Source organism: Rhea americana, unplaced genomic scaffold, assembly GCF_003343005.1.
Source record: "Rhea americana isolate MKP2758 unplaced genomic scaffold, rheAme1 scaffold_75, whole genome shotgun sequence".
Lineage (NCBI taxonomy): Eukaryota > Metazoa > Chordata > Aves > Rheiformes > Rheidae > Rhea > Rhea americana.
In genome coordinates, this window is record NW_028186923.1 from 2,542,253 (window position 1) to 2,557,657 (window position 15,405).

The following is a 15,405-nucleotide window of genomic DNA, read 5'->3' on the forward strand; positions in this document are numbered from 1 at the left end:
AGATCTGAGCAAAGCTTGATTTTTCATTTCCTTATAGTAGCCTTTACAYGTGGTCCCCTCCATCCAGGAATGGTTGGGGACTGCGCTGCTCTTGTAAAGATGTGAGACCTGGAGGATAAAGAGGGTCCCTTGGCCTACTGAAAGATTAGGCTGGAAATGAGTTCCAGGGTGAGAAGAGAGACCTCTGATCTCTTCTCTTGTGATCTGAATCTCTCATAATAGGCGGCTCCATAATAACCACAATATCCTCGTTTCACTGGAGGACAGAGTTGCTGGGTTGGCATTGGGCTCCCTRTGTCACTAGCTTCCCAGAAGAGAGAGGGGGAATGGGAACTCGACTGAGATGTCTTTGAAGCCGGGATTTTCCGTGCTTCTAGAGCTGTTTCCGTGCTGCCTGTCTTCAGGCTGGGTTGGGGCTGATGTCAYGGCAAGGCTTCCTCTCAGAGGCAGTGCTGTCTCGCGTGCTGTCATCCCGCAGCAGGGATTTGATGGTGTGCAGACGACTTTGCCGTTTCCCCTCCTGTCTGCCTTCAGTTAGGCTGGCCGGGGCTGCCTTCCAAGCAGAGGTGTCTTAAACTGCTGATTGGAGTGGCAGCAAYAGCAAACGCAGGTTCTCTACAACCTTAAAGCTTGTGTGGGTATTTTGATACCASTTGTGGACGTAACATACAACGGAAAATAAAAAGGTCCAACATTTTAAGTTTGTTTAGGAGCTGCTTTTAGCAAAAATAAGCTCACATACGATGGAGCCGTAAGGCTAAAGCACAGTAGCTGGATTATGCCTCAAAACAATTCAAACTGACTTTCAGGCTTTCTGTCTTGGTGAGCTTCATACATCTAAATCCAAAGCTATGATGCATGTATCAGACAGGGCCTATGTAAACCTCTCCCCTTTTGCCTTTACATCAGCACGAGCTGCTGTGAGTAGCCTGTACTCATTGTTTTAACACAGCAGGAGACAAGGCTGCRCTGGAGGCTCAGGAAGGAGACAGGTCAGTGCTGCTGCAGGAAGCGTAGGGATTGCGCTTGGAGAAGGACCCGGGCTGAAGGTGAAGGTGATACTGATCCTGGCAGTGTTTGTTTGAGGTGGATTTTTGTCCCTCATACTTGTAGCCAGATGGATGCTTTGCTCTTGTCTCTTGTGAAGCAGTTTGGCTGCATCCTTGACACTACTTCTGTGTCTCTAACCTCCCGCTGCAGTCCGCAGGAGGAACTGGGCTTTCTGCCCCCTAGACAACCCAAGCCTCAGTCAGTCCATGTGCAAGGGAGCAGCAACAGTGGAGGTGCTGGTCCTGTATCTTATTTTACAGGCCCATGCGGAGCTCTGGGATACCTTGGGACGTCTCAAGTAACACTGGATATTTGAATATGGATATTAAATGCATTTATATCCATATCCATAAATATATACAAATTATATATCCATATAGCCATAAATATATGGATATTAAAATGCATTCTGATTGTTCGTCTTTGCTAGGGGCATTTGTAAAGTACTCCAGAAACACCAAGGTATTGCTGAAAGCAACCAGCAAAAGCTTCGCTATGGGGCAGTTCAAGGATATGTTCGGCAGAATGGTGCAATAGGCACAGCAGGGAAGATGTGTTTAGAAAAGCAAGAAATGGATTTATAATCTCAAGCCAGCACATCTCAGTCCACGAGAGCATAAGCATAGCCTTGCAGATGTTTTCCAGCTGAGGAGCTGGCCTGCTGCAACTGAGCTTCCCCTGGGTCACAGTGGGGGAACTGCTGCCTCGGGACGAGGCACTGCCCTGGGGCCACAGAGGTTCTCCTTGCCCTCGCCGTTGTTGCTCAGAGGTCCTCTCGCAGAAACGCTGCTTCTCYGGATTTTGCAGGATGGGTTTCATTGCCTCCTAACTGGGATTCTCTGTATGTCTGACCTTTTAATGTCACTTCATCCTCTCTCCTTACAYCCCACCTCCCTAACCCAGATGTATTTGTTTAAGTGGCTTTAATTAACTTACATTTTCCTGTGTGAGACAGCTCCTTAAGGTTTTGGTAGCTGTTTTCTGTCCTTCCACAGTTGTCACTGACATGCAGCACTTTCCCTGCAGACTGGCCTTGAAGCCTACTACTTTTTTCCCTGCTCTCTGGAATTATTTTAACATACGTAGAGAAATGATTTCCATGTGAGCCTTGGTAGACACACTCAGTTGATTATTAGGTGTGATTTTCCCAATCTCTGGCTGTATCTATCAGGATTTGGAATGAGCAAGCTGGAGGGGGCACAGAACGATGGTTTAGCTTGGATAAATTTATCTTCACAAGTGACAAGACAGATAACTCTGGACTGGCATGGCTACAGGTGTTATCATTTGAGTGTCTCCTCAAGAGTGAAGGTTAATGCCTTGCCGCTACTGATCCATCACTGTGTTATCTATAGGATTTATATGTCGTCTTGTGCCTTTCCAGCAATAGTCATTTCACTTTTCTGGAGCTAAAATCTATGTACCTGCTCTCTGGTTACAACAACCACAGCGGTCACTGTCAGCAAGTCCCCTGCTCTCTTAGTTTTGTTTGCTTTTAAAGCCAAGTGCTAGGAGTAATGTCCGCTGGTTTTGCCGTTTTGTGCTTCCTTGGGGGACTGTGCGTAGCCTGCCCAGTGGTAACTGATGAATCACCAAAGTGCCTCTGTAGCTTGTCCTCATGGTTGCACTTCAGCATACTCCTCCTCGCTTCTCTCCGGACTGCAGTACAGGGGAAACCAGGGCTTTCTCTGATTTTTGATACTGGTGCCCAAGGAGGCACTTACAAACAGTTCTGGAGTTTCCCATGTAAAAGAACAAGTGATAGCCAGACCTCCGGGGGTGTATGTGAGATCTTGGTTGGGGCAAGCCCAGCATTGGGACCTCTGTCGCAAGCAAAGCCTGTGGAGGGGTGTCTTCTTCTGTGTTTTAGAAATGGCCAAGGCCATGGATTATGGCCAGCTCAGGTAAAAAAAAAAAAAAAAAAAAAAAAAAGCACATCACTGCTTCAGAGAGACTAGTCCCAGATCCAAAATACAGATGCTTCAGGCAGATGAAAGCAAGACAAGCTTGACCCAGTCTTCCAGAAAATCTGCCATAGAAATGTGATCAGAACAGCAAGAAGAAAGGAGGGATTCATATCTTAAAGTAAAATCTCTTAATTTGAAAAAAAAAGCAATAAATCCAACAAATTAAAATAAAAAGGCAACTAACATGAGTGACAATTCTACAGTATCAGATAACACCACATCCTGAATTCCAGTGGGATAGGAAATATGAAGTAAAAATCACTCAGGTGCTTCTAGATAGTGATAAGGAAAGCAATTCCCATTTACTGCTAGAAATAAAATAAGAGATCCTGATAAACCCTCCATGGCTAGACTGGATTAGGGCTCTAGCTGTGAAAATTCATTACGGGCATGCAAAAGAATGTGTATCTCACAGAGCTAAACTGACTACAAACAACGTTTATCTAGAAAAGAGCTGATTCATTTAGAATAAATAGATTTCTTTCAAACAGAAGTGAAGTGGAGAGAATCCATCAGAAATCTGTATCTTTGCCTTTTCATTTATTAAGCAAATGGGTCTTCCACCTTTCTAAGCCATGAAGGATGAGCTCATTTCAAAAGAGTGATCCTAAGCTGTTCTAGCAGCTCCAGGGCCAGATCAGGATTCTCTCCAGGCACTATCARCTGCTGGTTTCAGAAGGGCTCCTCATAGTGTAGAAGCACCAATGATCATCAACAAATGTAATGCAATTTGGCCTGAGGTTTTCAGAGTTCCTGTAAACAAATCCTGTCCACCCAGTGCTGGCTTTTGGGGTCAGGAAGCTGCAGCTTCCTTCCTATGGTGTCTCAGCATTATTTTATTTTATTTTATTTTATTTTATTATTTGCCTCATTTTCTAATGGAATGACTCTGCATTTATGTCATGTGCAGAAGGGAGCTTATGGCGTATAGCGCTCTGTCTCGGTCTTCAGCTCTCTTCCTTTTTGAATCAGCGCTGGTTAAAGCTGCCCGATCTCACTCTCTTGYTTAGGGTGAAACAGGCTGTGTCCAAATTTTAGTCTGTGGTTGACTGAGATGGTTGCAGGTGGCTGCAGAAACACTTAAAATGGTGTGCAGGGACTGCAGCGTGATCTGACGCCTTTTGTCCTAGCAATTAAGTAACTTGGGTTGCTAATTTTAGAAATAGAAGCAAARTGGTAGGAACCATGAATAGTGAATGAAAAGTTGATGTTCCTTTCAGTGGAAAGTGTGTTGAGCCAACATTAAATGAATGAAAAAAAAAGAAACCCCAAACAGAAAAAGATCTCTAGAATGTTTTTCCTGACAAGGAGGTTTTAGTTTTCATCCTGTTTTGAAAAGACTCCTTATAAAACATGGCCTCAATTCCATACGTGCGAACAAAACTGCAGAGGTGAAAACCTGACTCCACAAAACCACAGAACTCCCAAGTGTGAAGGAGATTTTAAGCATGGTTTGGGACAAGCGGGTTTCCTCCCTAATGCAACGTGAAAGTCAGGAGGGTGCTTTCGGAGTAGAGGGGTCCAGAGGAGACGTTGTGTATGTTCAGAAGCAGGTTGTAGGACACACAGAAAGCCTGCTGCCCCAGACTATAGGACACGCACAATCCAAGGACTTTCCTGGGTGCTTGATCCCTGTTTTCTCAAGCACCTTCTCTGCTACGGCCGATAGAGATATCTACGTTGATTTCTGGCTATGGTTATCTTAGCGTCACCTTTCCTGCTCTGACGTTAGGAGTCCACATCCGTAGATGAGCTCTGTCAGGGCGGATGGATGGGGCCTGCCCAACGGCAAGCATGAGTGACCAGCCATGTCTGCTGCACGCCGAGGCCGAAGGAGTTGTATGTTCTTGTGGGCTATGGCAGAAACCTCTCTTACTTGTTCAGGGGCATTTTGCATTTGCGTTTTACCCTCTGCCTTTCTGCAGTGCTGGGCTGGCGGGGCTCTTGTACTCCTCCAGAGTGATTCTGCTAATAAGATCTGACCTGATGGCTTTTCATGTTTTAAGTAAATTAAACACAGCTGCTAGGAAAATACAGTAACCTTAACAGTACCATGGCTCCGTTGTCTGCATTGTAATTACAGCGGCAACTGCCTGGAAGTTCTACTTTCTGGTTTATTTTTAAATAACTTCTGAGCTACCCTTTGATCAACTGCTTCATCCTCGAGTCCTTCCTTTCCTCTTCTGGTTTTAACTCTTGCACCTCAAGCTCCTTCTTCAAGCATCTGTCTCCTTACAACTTTATCAGACACGAATACAAGGAGCCGATTGCGAAAATGACATAGAGCGGGTTTCTGTGACTCCTCCCTAAATGTATATATACAGCAATTTTGAGCCAAAAGCAAATCTGGGTAGAATTTTAAGCCAGAGCATAGGGAGTGTAAGCATAGCACAGGCATGCAGGGAGCAGTGTTTTAAGGCTGCTGGGGAGGTACCCCCTGAAATTTGCAGCTTCCTCCATTGCTTCAGCCGAAATCCTTTGTCCCCACTCACAGAGAGGAGCTTTATGTTGGTGACAACACTTTAATCAGAAGCAAAAAAAAGTTGGTTTTGTGTAGGAAGCCAAACAAGAAGCCTGATTAGTTTTCTCTCGTCCACCACATGAGTGGAACCCATGTCTGCAAGAAGAGGTGATGGAGTCTCAGCACTGCCATGGCTGTATGCTCCCTGCCTTCRTTAAAAACTCCCATCACGTTCATCTGGGGTCAACTCTGGGTGCAGGAAAGTGACTTACAGTTTTTCATCAGAGCCTGCAAAGGGGCTCAAATGGCAATATCTTAAACATGTGCCAGTGCAGGGAGAGAGGCTGGCTCAGCACTGCGGGGTCTTGGTCTGACCACAGCATGGGGCTTTCAAGGCACTGAAATTCCCCAGCTGCGCTCAAGGTCTCGTCAAACTTGATTCTAACTCGGCTATTTTTCATCGTGCTAGAAATAAGAGCCAATATGTAGGGTAAACTGTCCTGTGGAGCTCAAAGGGTACTTCCACCATCCTCCTTTGCCAGCTCATTTTCCAAACTGACTTTCTGTTTTTTTCCACCGGAGTGGCTGTAATTGGCAGCAGGCAGATTCGCGTTGTAATGGCCTGGTCTGCTCGCCCATCTGCTGTCTGTAGCATGTCATCGTATATCTGTGTTGGAGAGCAAAGCAGGTGCCTGTGCATTTGAGCTCAGCAAAAGCACTGAGTGAGTGTGATTGAGGTTGTAAAGTTTACGAGATTCTGTGTTTTATGGTAAATTTTAAATTGACTTTGCAATCAGGGTACATTAGAGTTTTTAAAGGAAAGTCAGTGTGATGTGTTGCAGAACACAAGGTGGTAATTTCCCCTGTTATATTGATGCTATCAACAATAAAGAATGAAGCAGCTGCTGCTCGGAGGATTGGTTTTTTAATGCATTCGACATATATAATTTATAGACTATTATTTATTACATGGGGTTTTCCCCCTTCAACTTCTCCTAGCGGCTTTCCCTCTCCCTCCATTATTATAACAGTGCAACAAGATCTTATCTAGCACTTTTCATCTGTAGATTCAAAACACTTTCCAAAAGCAGTTGAGATCATTATTTCCATTTTTACACAGGGAGGGGAAAATTGTGGCTATAAATGGGAAAGGATGTGAGCAGAGAGACACATCCGGGACACTCCTCCTCAGTATCTCTTGCATTTACTCACTTTCCTCTCCCTGGTTTGGGGGAGCTGAGCCATCTCCTGAGAGACCTGCTCTCAATTCTGCACAGAAGAGCAYCATGCCTGCATGGTGCCCCCATGGTTGCTGCAGGTCTTGCTCTCACCCACCCACRTGGCTACCGGCCTGAGCCCACGAGCCAAAGCACCTTTTCTCTATACACAAAAAGGAGTTTCCATTAAAAATGGCAATAGTCACCACAAGAACTCCGCCAGGCAATGAAACCCTCATGTGTGGCAGAATTTTGCATTTGCAAAATGGGTGGGATTTTCCGACCGGACTTCAGTGACTTGGTTACCTTGATGCCAATGGACTTCTCAAGGACACTGTCATTGGGGATAACATGGACTTTTAGTGAGGTTCAGGCTCTGAAATTGCTCTGTTAGCTGAGAGAAATTGGGTTTTCAGCAGAGCAGACTTTTTCTGGCTGGATGGAATTTGTCTGTCCACATTTAGATGCGTGGATTGTGACCACCTCTGCAGTAGTGGTCCAAACTCCTGTTAGAGTTGGTGGAGATAAATAAGTGCAGTTTCAAATGGAGAATTTCCTTTTTTCCTTAGATAGATGTCTAGCACAGGTCAGGTGGATCTTGCAGCTCCCCTCATTTGCCTGTGAAGGGATCTTGCAAGCCAGCTCGGATGCAGGCATTGTTCTGTACATACCTAATGCTCAGTGAGAAGAGTGTGACTCCAGGTGTCTCCTTTCCACTCAGCATTTCAATATCTTGACATAAAGCCAAGTGGCTGGAAAGAGGATTATTCCAAAACCGGCAGTTTTCTCCATGTCTGTGCTGAAGCCAGGTCTCACCCTCATTCCTGTCTGACAGCCTGGCAGGGTTTGCCTGTAGCTCCCTACCTTGCTCATAGTTATTAAGCCTGCTAGAAAATGATTGTGGCACCTTAYTGATGCACTAAGGTAGGCTCTCCTGAATGCATCTTGATGGGAAGGTAGGGTCAAAGACTCTTGAGAGAATATTAAGGAAGTGGGCAGAGTCCTCTGGAAAGAGCCTGAGGTCACCTAATCAGGAGGGGAACTCTTGAGATGAGCTCTGGTCCCCAGACCTAGGCTGATTAGTTAAAGCTGAATTGCAGGAAAGGCATTTTACAGTGTTTGGCTTTCAGGTGATGTCAAGAAGGTGAGAAAATTAATCACAAAAGTCCTAGATGGTTTAAAATAATATCTGATTGAGGTTGAATGTAATACAGCCTTTAGCAGCCTCTGCTTTCCAGTTTAACAAAGGGTGTTTGGAAACAACTTAGAAGTTTATTTAAAAACTGGACAACAAATTCCATTTGGGGAATGATTCCTGACATAGGTTTGGGTATCAGTTGTTCTTTCTCAGTTTTTTATGAGTTCTTTCTCAACGTTCTTCTTTGTCAAATTTCTTTTTTTTTTTGATGGTACTATCCAGGATATACATAACATTGTAACCGTTCTGCAACTCTGTGAGCTGGAGCTGTTCCACTATGCTATATCATAGTGCAGGCCTGAGAATGCAATGCTGAAGGGCACCCTCTTCTAATACAAATTAATTTAATTTTGGAGCTATCGAAACTCGGACCAGGAGCTCAAGGTGGGCTGCAGTAGAAGATTAAGGCATGAACTAGGTGCCTAATCTCCCATTACAGTCAGTGGATTTTTGCCCAGCACAGTCTGTGGAGTCTGGAGGGTGTTTCACCCCAAAGTAGATAGTGATATTTGAGTAACTGAATTGCTCTGCAGATACCACCGACTGCATTGACTGAGGTAAGAGCTTAGACAGTGAGCTCGCCAGCACACATGTAGACATGCAGCTCATTATTCAGTTGCTAGATGTATGTGTCTAGTTTTACCCTAAGGCATCCTACTTAGGCTCCAGCTGTCAATCTAGCAAGGTGCAGGTCCAATGTCAGATCCATCAGTCCCATGCAGGGGGCCTTGGATCACCTAGGGAGTCTAACATGACGATGGGAAGGTTTGTTTAGGCAACTAAATCCAACACAGGATCAGGCACCCAAATCTCGATGTCTGAGAGCTGAATCCTACCGTCTGTGTCAGGGTCTGCTGCAGATTTATCAGGCTGTCTCCCMTGCGGCGTGCACCCATAGCCTGGCTGCTGAAGGCAAGGCAGTGAGCAGACTCACGGGTAAGCTGATGTGGCATCTTAGTGATGCAGTCAAGGAGGGTAATTAGAAACCTTAGGTCATATCTAGGAGGGTGTGTTGGATTCATCTAGAAACCAACCCAAGAAGCTAAAAGGGACCTTGTGGCTGAGACAAAAGCCACATGCAAGCCTGTTTGCTTTGTAGCTTTCATCTCGCGTGCATTTGGGGAATGCGAGAAGGAGGCCTGGGCTGCTGGCCGCGATGAACCGTCCTATTTGGAAAATGCTGCTGAGGCGTTTTCTTCAGTTTCTGTCTTTGCTGGCTCAGAGGGTATGTCATGAGTGTGGTTGTCCTCAGGTCCTGTTCTTGAGGCACCTCTCCATGGCAGTCGGTTAATGAAGCTGTAATTCAGGCCCAGCCGTTATCTACCCCAGTGACTCCCATTTATAGCCTCATCCCATGAGGATTCTCCTGAGCCTTAAACAGTGATTTTAGATGTCATGTTGCAAGCTGTTGTGTCCCTGAGTTCCCCTTGCCACAGTTAGAAGCCGCAATGCAGGCCTCTGTCTCTTGAGAGAAGAGCCAGCTTCTTTAAGTAGAAGTTAAAGTTGAAGCCCAACATTGCTTGAGAAAAGTGTAGTGCCAGATCCTGCCCTGACACGGGGAGGAGGTTGTGCATTGACCTCAGGGAGACCAAGCTTTTGCTGATGATCTCGGGCGTGAAGCCAGGGCGTTGCAGGTATTTGCAGGCTTCACTGGGAATTTTGCCCAAAATAATGACAACAGCGCACACCCACGTGGACGTGTTGACAGTAGCCTGCATTAAGCTCTTTGCCCCCTTGCTGATCACTTTTGGCTGTTTAGCAGCAAACGAGCCATTAGTCCTCGGCAGAGGTAGTTACTCATCAACTAATGATCTGAACTGGGGACAGGGCTAAGGAAGGAGGTCAGGCTTAAGTGCACAAGGTCAGAGCAGCTGGATGCTCTCAACGCAGATGGACTCATTAGCCACAGAGAAGTCCTGTTCTTGGGGCCGATCACAGCCCCCGCAGCCTGGCCAGCCTGGGTTTCCGTTGTCACCAGGCTGCTGTGCAAGGCAGTATATGCTATAAAAGTCACCGGTACTCCATGCCGTATTTGCTGCCTAAATATCCTTATATTGATGGTCTTAGCTGCATGAAAAGGAAAAATACAGGCCATCACAGATTAGTACTTGTGTTCTTTCTCCACTCTTTGAATGTACAAACACTGCAATTATCTTACCAGTTTAATGAAACGGTTGCAGGGGTAAGGGACCCGTGATTGCCCTGTTCTGGCACAACAACCCAGGTGTAGATCTGACTTGAAGAATGTTGTTTGCACCTTCCTATGAGTCCTGAAGGTTGACCCRAGTTTGGGGTGGGTGCACCCTCAGTCTAAAGCAAAGAAGTGGGTGGGAGAGAGTCCCCAGTTGCCCATGTCATCTGTGCGATAGTGCAGGCTCGTGCTTATGGAGCCTCCTCCTGGGAAAGCCATGCAGAAGGCTGCCTGGAGAAGGAGCCACTGAACTGCTCGAGCGGTTGAGTCAGTCACAAAGTGTTCAGAGACCCCAGGAAGAGGAGCCTGCGTYTCCAGCTCCAGCTGACCTGTGATAACGTATGTCTCCTAGCATTTGTTTCAATCTTCTCATGTAAAATTTACCAAATGGGAGTGAACTGCATTTGCTCTGGCTATGTCAAACACTGCAAATTCAGAGACTACACACAATAAATGACTATTTTCTCATGTTGAGTGATTCCCAGTTGACYGCACTCCATGAAGTCTTGGCAGAGAAATCTCTTTTTTTCTCATAGGTTTCATTAATTGTTAGGAACTCATTGACCCCAGCAGAAATTCAGGTTCAAATCCAGGTTTAAGAGCAGGTGTGAGCAGGATACAGTCATAGGTGTGAGCTGATGGTGCCAGTTTGGGGAGAATGTACTTGGTAGTGAGCTCATTGCTTCTTTTGCATGCAGATAACACTTGTCCATCTGACTGCTGAATTATAGAAGCAATTTCCAATTATGCCCTCGTTTACCATGTGTGACTGGCTACATGCTACCCTCCAGCTGCAGCACAAGCCGGTCTGCATTTGCAGCTGCCATACTGGTTCTCTCTCCCTGTATCCAGGAGATTTGGGGTTGCCAACAGGCAATTGTAGCTAGAGCGGTTCTTGCCCCAGGGGAATCTGGCAACTGCCTGTTGGCAGCAAGCTCACACCCCAACACTGGGATTAAATGGGATTGAGACCCCCAAACCACTATTCTGCTAATCCTTCATCTACTGCCTGATGCCTGCCCACTGCCAGTCCAGCAAGTGTCCACCTTGTCTCTTGTGAATCACCCCATAGCCTGTGTTACTGGCCATCAGCATATCTCATTACCTAATCTAGTAGTTGTTGAATATAGTYATATTCACCTAACCTGAGTTTTTAGTTTTTCCAAACAAAGCCTAAGTTAAGACAGAAGGAGGCCTTTATATTGGCAGGATTTGAGGTGGTGCCTGTGTTGGACCTTGCCCTGCTGGGCCTGATGTGTGCAGCACGTGGGCTTGCTGCTGACACCTCTGGAGAACCGAGCTGTGCATTTAGGARGGCACAGAAACTTGATAACCCCCCAGGGACAATGCAGTAACATTCAGCTGACAGGGGGTGGGACCGGTGAACCTGCCAGTGCTGCTTGGAGAGGATCTGTTTCCAGACTGTTCATCTCCCAGCTGCTGTAGGAAAAGATGTGTTACAGGTGAAAGGTGGATTGGGTTTGCACCTCTGCATTCATGACATGGTGTTGCTAAGGGATTTCATGATATAGGCCTGCCAGTTTAGGTGCGGGGCGTGAAGGAGGCAAGAATCAGATGAACTGCCTGTGGAAGTGTGGTATGAAGCAGGCTGGTACCTTCRGAGTAGAGGTTGTGAGGTTGGGGCGAAGAACAGGAGGGTTTGAGGGCCTGGTCTTAGTTCATGTAGCAACATAAATCAGAAGTAACTCCGACATGGCCCAGAGAGCTCTGGCCCCCACTGGTCGGGGTTGCTGCCCAGGCACGATTTGAGCTAGGGCCTCTGTAGTAGCCACAGGCAGTGGCTGTGGTGGACCTAACGGAAGAGCAGGAACAGGCCTATTTATGTGGTTTCTCATGAGGTAACTAGTGCAGAAGACAGCAGAAGGCTTCTCCAGTGCAGGCTCTTGAAACAGATGAAGCTCAGTTCTGGATCTCATGAAACCTTTTTCTTTCTGTTGTTTCTCAGGAAATGCTCAAAGGCGCCAACGGAAAATTGTCTGAGATTTGAAACGAAGAAAAGGGTAACGGTGAGTCTGTGTTCCTGCCTGCGCAGCTTGTGRTTTTATGGGGAGAGTTGGTTGCTCTCAGGAAACAAGACAAGTTGAGAAGTAGGACAGTGTTGTCCTGAGGCCTTTTTGRTGTCTTGAGGTCTGATCTTCAGGTTTTAGGGACTTCTGCAGGAGTTGAGATCAGGGCAGTTTGCAGTGTTGGTCAAATTTAACAAAAATATGATTCTCTTCTGTTATAAATGACAGAACTGCTAACTGCTCCTTTTGTAAATCTGTAGAAGACAGAAGTTTGTGTGTTCTTTATGCTGCAGTACTGGAAAGAGAAGACRGCAGATATTTTAGCAGCTGTACAGGAGTATGTTGAGCAACAATATTTGCTAATGAATACTTTGAGTGCTTTTGGCTTTTGTTGTGCTTGGCCCYGGTGCAGACCCAGTCACAGGGGTGTGATCTGGGTGACATTTCAAGGTCCTCCCCAGACCTGTTTTCTGCAGCTGTCGCACAGGAGGCTGTGGCTTGGGTGTCTGCCTAGTGGTCTTGAACAGGAAGAAAGGAGCCTCCTTTTTTATCTGGTAAGCTGGCTCAAGCATGCCTGAGCCAGATCCTGAGTTGGTTGTGCTGAACTGAGTTGTCTTCCTTCGCATCAGATGGGAGATTTTCTACACAAACTTCAAGTGGGTGACTGCCTTGTTTGTGCTGGTCAAATCTTTGGCAGAGCTGTGCTTTGAGTACCTGCAGTTCCCCTTGGTGGGCCAACTTCTCATGTCTTGTATGTGGTGCATGAGGGGCACCTTAACCTTATGCTTTTGGCAATATAGTATCCTGGACTATGCAAATGTGCAGGAGCATTGGCGATACTCAGCGGATCATGGGGAAATGTGGGTTTTAAGACTTACATCATGTGCGTGGAGTATAGGTGTAAGCTTCCAAGAGGAAGAGGTGTCACAGGCAGAGACAAGCTCAAGTTACATCTGATCTAGTTTAGACATCAACCCTGGGATGAGGTAGAAGCTCATTTTTGTCCTCTGACTGTATGGGGAGTGCAAGTGACACTGGGCTTCGGCATCTCAGCTGTAGTTGGTTGCATGTGGGAAGAGGATTGGGTGCCTGTGGGGTCACATCCTGGCACAGGCAGACAGGAAGCAATAATGATGTCCCCTGCTGCAGTCAGCACTGCAAAGCTGCCATGAGGAGAGCCCCGGGTCTTCCTGGCAGCCCTCCGAGCAGAAAAGCCTGAGAGGTGATGCACAACACTGACTCCAAAACAGACTAATCAGGGGCCGAAGCAGAGCCCAAACTCCTCTGTTGCTCCCACACCTCCCACTCTCTCCTTGTTGCCTCTCTGCAATCAGCTAGAAAATAACTCAGCATGCCTTCCCGAGAGCAAAAACTTGCCTGCCTGTAAACAAAGCAGCCTGGAAGGCCATCCGCAGCGCCGGTGCACGGTGGCACGGCGGTGTGGCTCAGCGCTGTCCGTGGCAGCAAGGTGAGAGGTGTTGAGCCGTGCCCCCCAAGGCGCTCAGCAGCTCCCAAAATGCAGCTGCATTTCATCTCCATACACCTCATCCTCTCCTGTCTGGCAAAGATGGAGATACCTGCCAGTGTCTCAGGGGACAGAAGGGCCAGCAAGTATCTGAGGCTCTGGTACAAAATTATGAAGGGTTTTTATAATGCTGGCATGGGGGATGACTTTTCTCATTTCCATCAGCTGAGGTTTTGTCCCTTTCGCTGAAAGAAGCAGAGCTCTTAAAATCCTGAAGTGATTCAGCTTATTAAACATGCGTTTGCACTGCACTTAGCATTAAATAATTGGCTGCTCGGCATATTTGACTTGGATGGTATCTGGTAATTCTGTGAACTATCCATCAGGTTCTATTATCATCTCTGCATTCCTACTCGGGCTTCCTCGTGTTGACTTTGCCTGGGGTTTACAAATAGATTTTGTTTCTCCTGCAATCTTGTTCTCTCTCTTTTTTTTTTCTCTCAAAGGAGCAGTTTCGGTCTCCCTACAATTTGTACAGACATTTGAGTTGGCTGCGGCAGCATCTTTCTGCTGACTAGTGTGCGATCGGTCCCATCCCTATCCTGGATCTGCTTCTGCCAGAGTCCCCATGAGAAGCAAAACCTCTAATTTGCTAGAAAGGAATAGAATCGTTATCTCAATTCAAATAATTTCCTTTTCCAACCTACAAACTGATAAACCATCAAATTGTTGGAGTTTCCTTATCAGCTCACAGAATTTGTAGGACACAAAATAATGACCTGTCAACTTGCCTCCAGCAGGCTAGCTCAGTAGCTCGGCACCAGCCACGCATAGGACAAAACCCCGGGCTGTCTTGATTGTATTTTAATAAGGATACTTAAGATGGCTTCTGAAAAGCCTCCTAACCAGATTGGTAATGTGAGAGCTGAGACTTTCTCATAACCACTTGTTATTTCTGGTACCTTTAGGCTACAGTATTTGCAGCCGAGGCTGAACCCTTCTGCAGTGTGAAGCAGCTGTGTATCTTGCTCCGTATGTATCAGGTTGATGAGCTGCTAACTAGAGAGTAACCACCTGGCCAGAGTTTCTACAGGAAAGTTTTTTTATGTTCACATTTGCTGCAGGTGACCAACGCTCAGGTTGGGCTGACTTCAAGGTGTGATCCTGTAAAGGTCTTTTGTCACAGTTTTCCAGACTGCCTTCTCTTTTAGAGGAGGCCAGTTCAGAGGGATTTTGTGCCTGGCTCCCAGCCATACACCGACATCCCACCACTATATTGGCAATAAGAGGAGGTTGAGAGATGCTCAGCCCCTTGGGGAACCGGGCCCCCAGTACTGCAGCATCCTGGAAGAGGCATGTGGGCCTGGAGACCATGTTCCCCGTGTTCCTGTCCATCAGATCTGCTCTTTCAGAGTTAGTCCTGTTGAGATGACATATAGCGGAGCCAAGGGCTGCAGCCACACATGTCCCACCCAACAGGGTCAAGACCTTCTGCTGTATCTCTTGCTGTTGTCATGTGAGAGTGGTGTGAATATAGGTGTCAACGAGAGGCTCGTGCAAAACCAGTTTCTTCCCTTTTACACAGGCTGAGAAATGGTCTTCTAGGGGTAATGTGGTGGTGGGAACTGTTGTCAAGAGTCTTACATTCGTTTTAGGCTGAGCAGATGAGATTACAGGTGGGGAGATAACAGGGAGCACCAGGGTGAGGGGTATCACAAAGACAGACCCGTCTCTGTTGTGAACATCTCCCTGTGTAGGCTGCTCACTCCTTTCGGGATCCTCCTAGATGTAGAGACATCTTTTGCTTCTGGGACATAAGACATGCAAGG

General features: G+C 46.6%; 1 protein-coding gene across 5 annotated transcripts in view; it reads left to right on the forward strand.

Annotated features, from left to right (window-relative positions):
• The window catches only part of ZBTB7C (zinc finger and BTB domain containing 7C), a 186,778-nt gene that overhangs the window by 92,768 nt on the left and 78,605 nt on the right, over positions 1-15,405 (forward strand). For 4 of the 5 annotated variants that reach the window (XM_085322169.1, XM_085322170.1, XM_085322171.1 and 1 more), the window contains one exon: positions 12,051-12,111. The exons of the other annotated variant lie outside the window; for it this stretch is intronic. The gene's annotated coding sequence lies outside the window, so the exon portion shown is untranslated. The remainder of the gene's footprint in view (positions 1-12,050; positions 12,112-15,405) is intronic. 5 annotated transcript variants of the gene reach the window in all.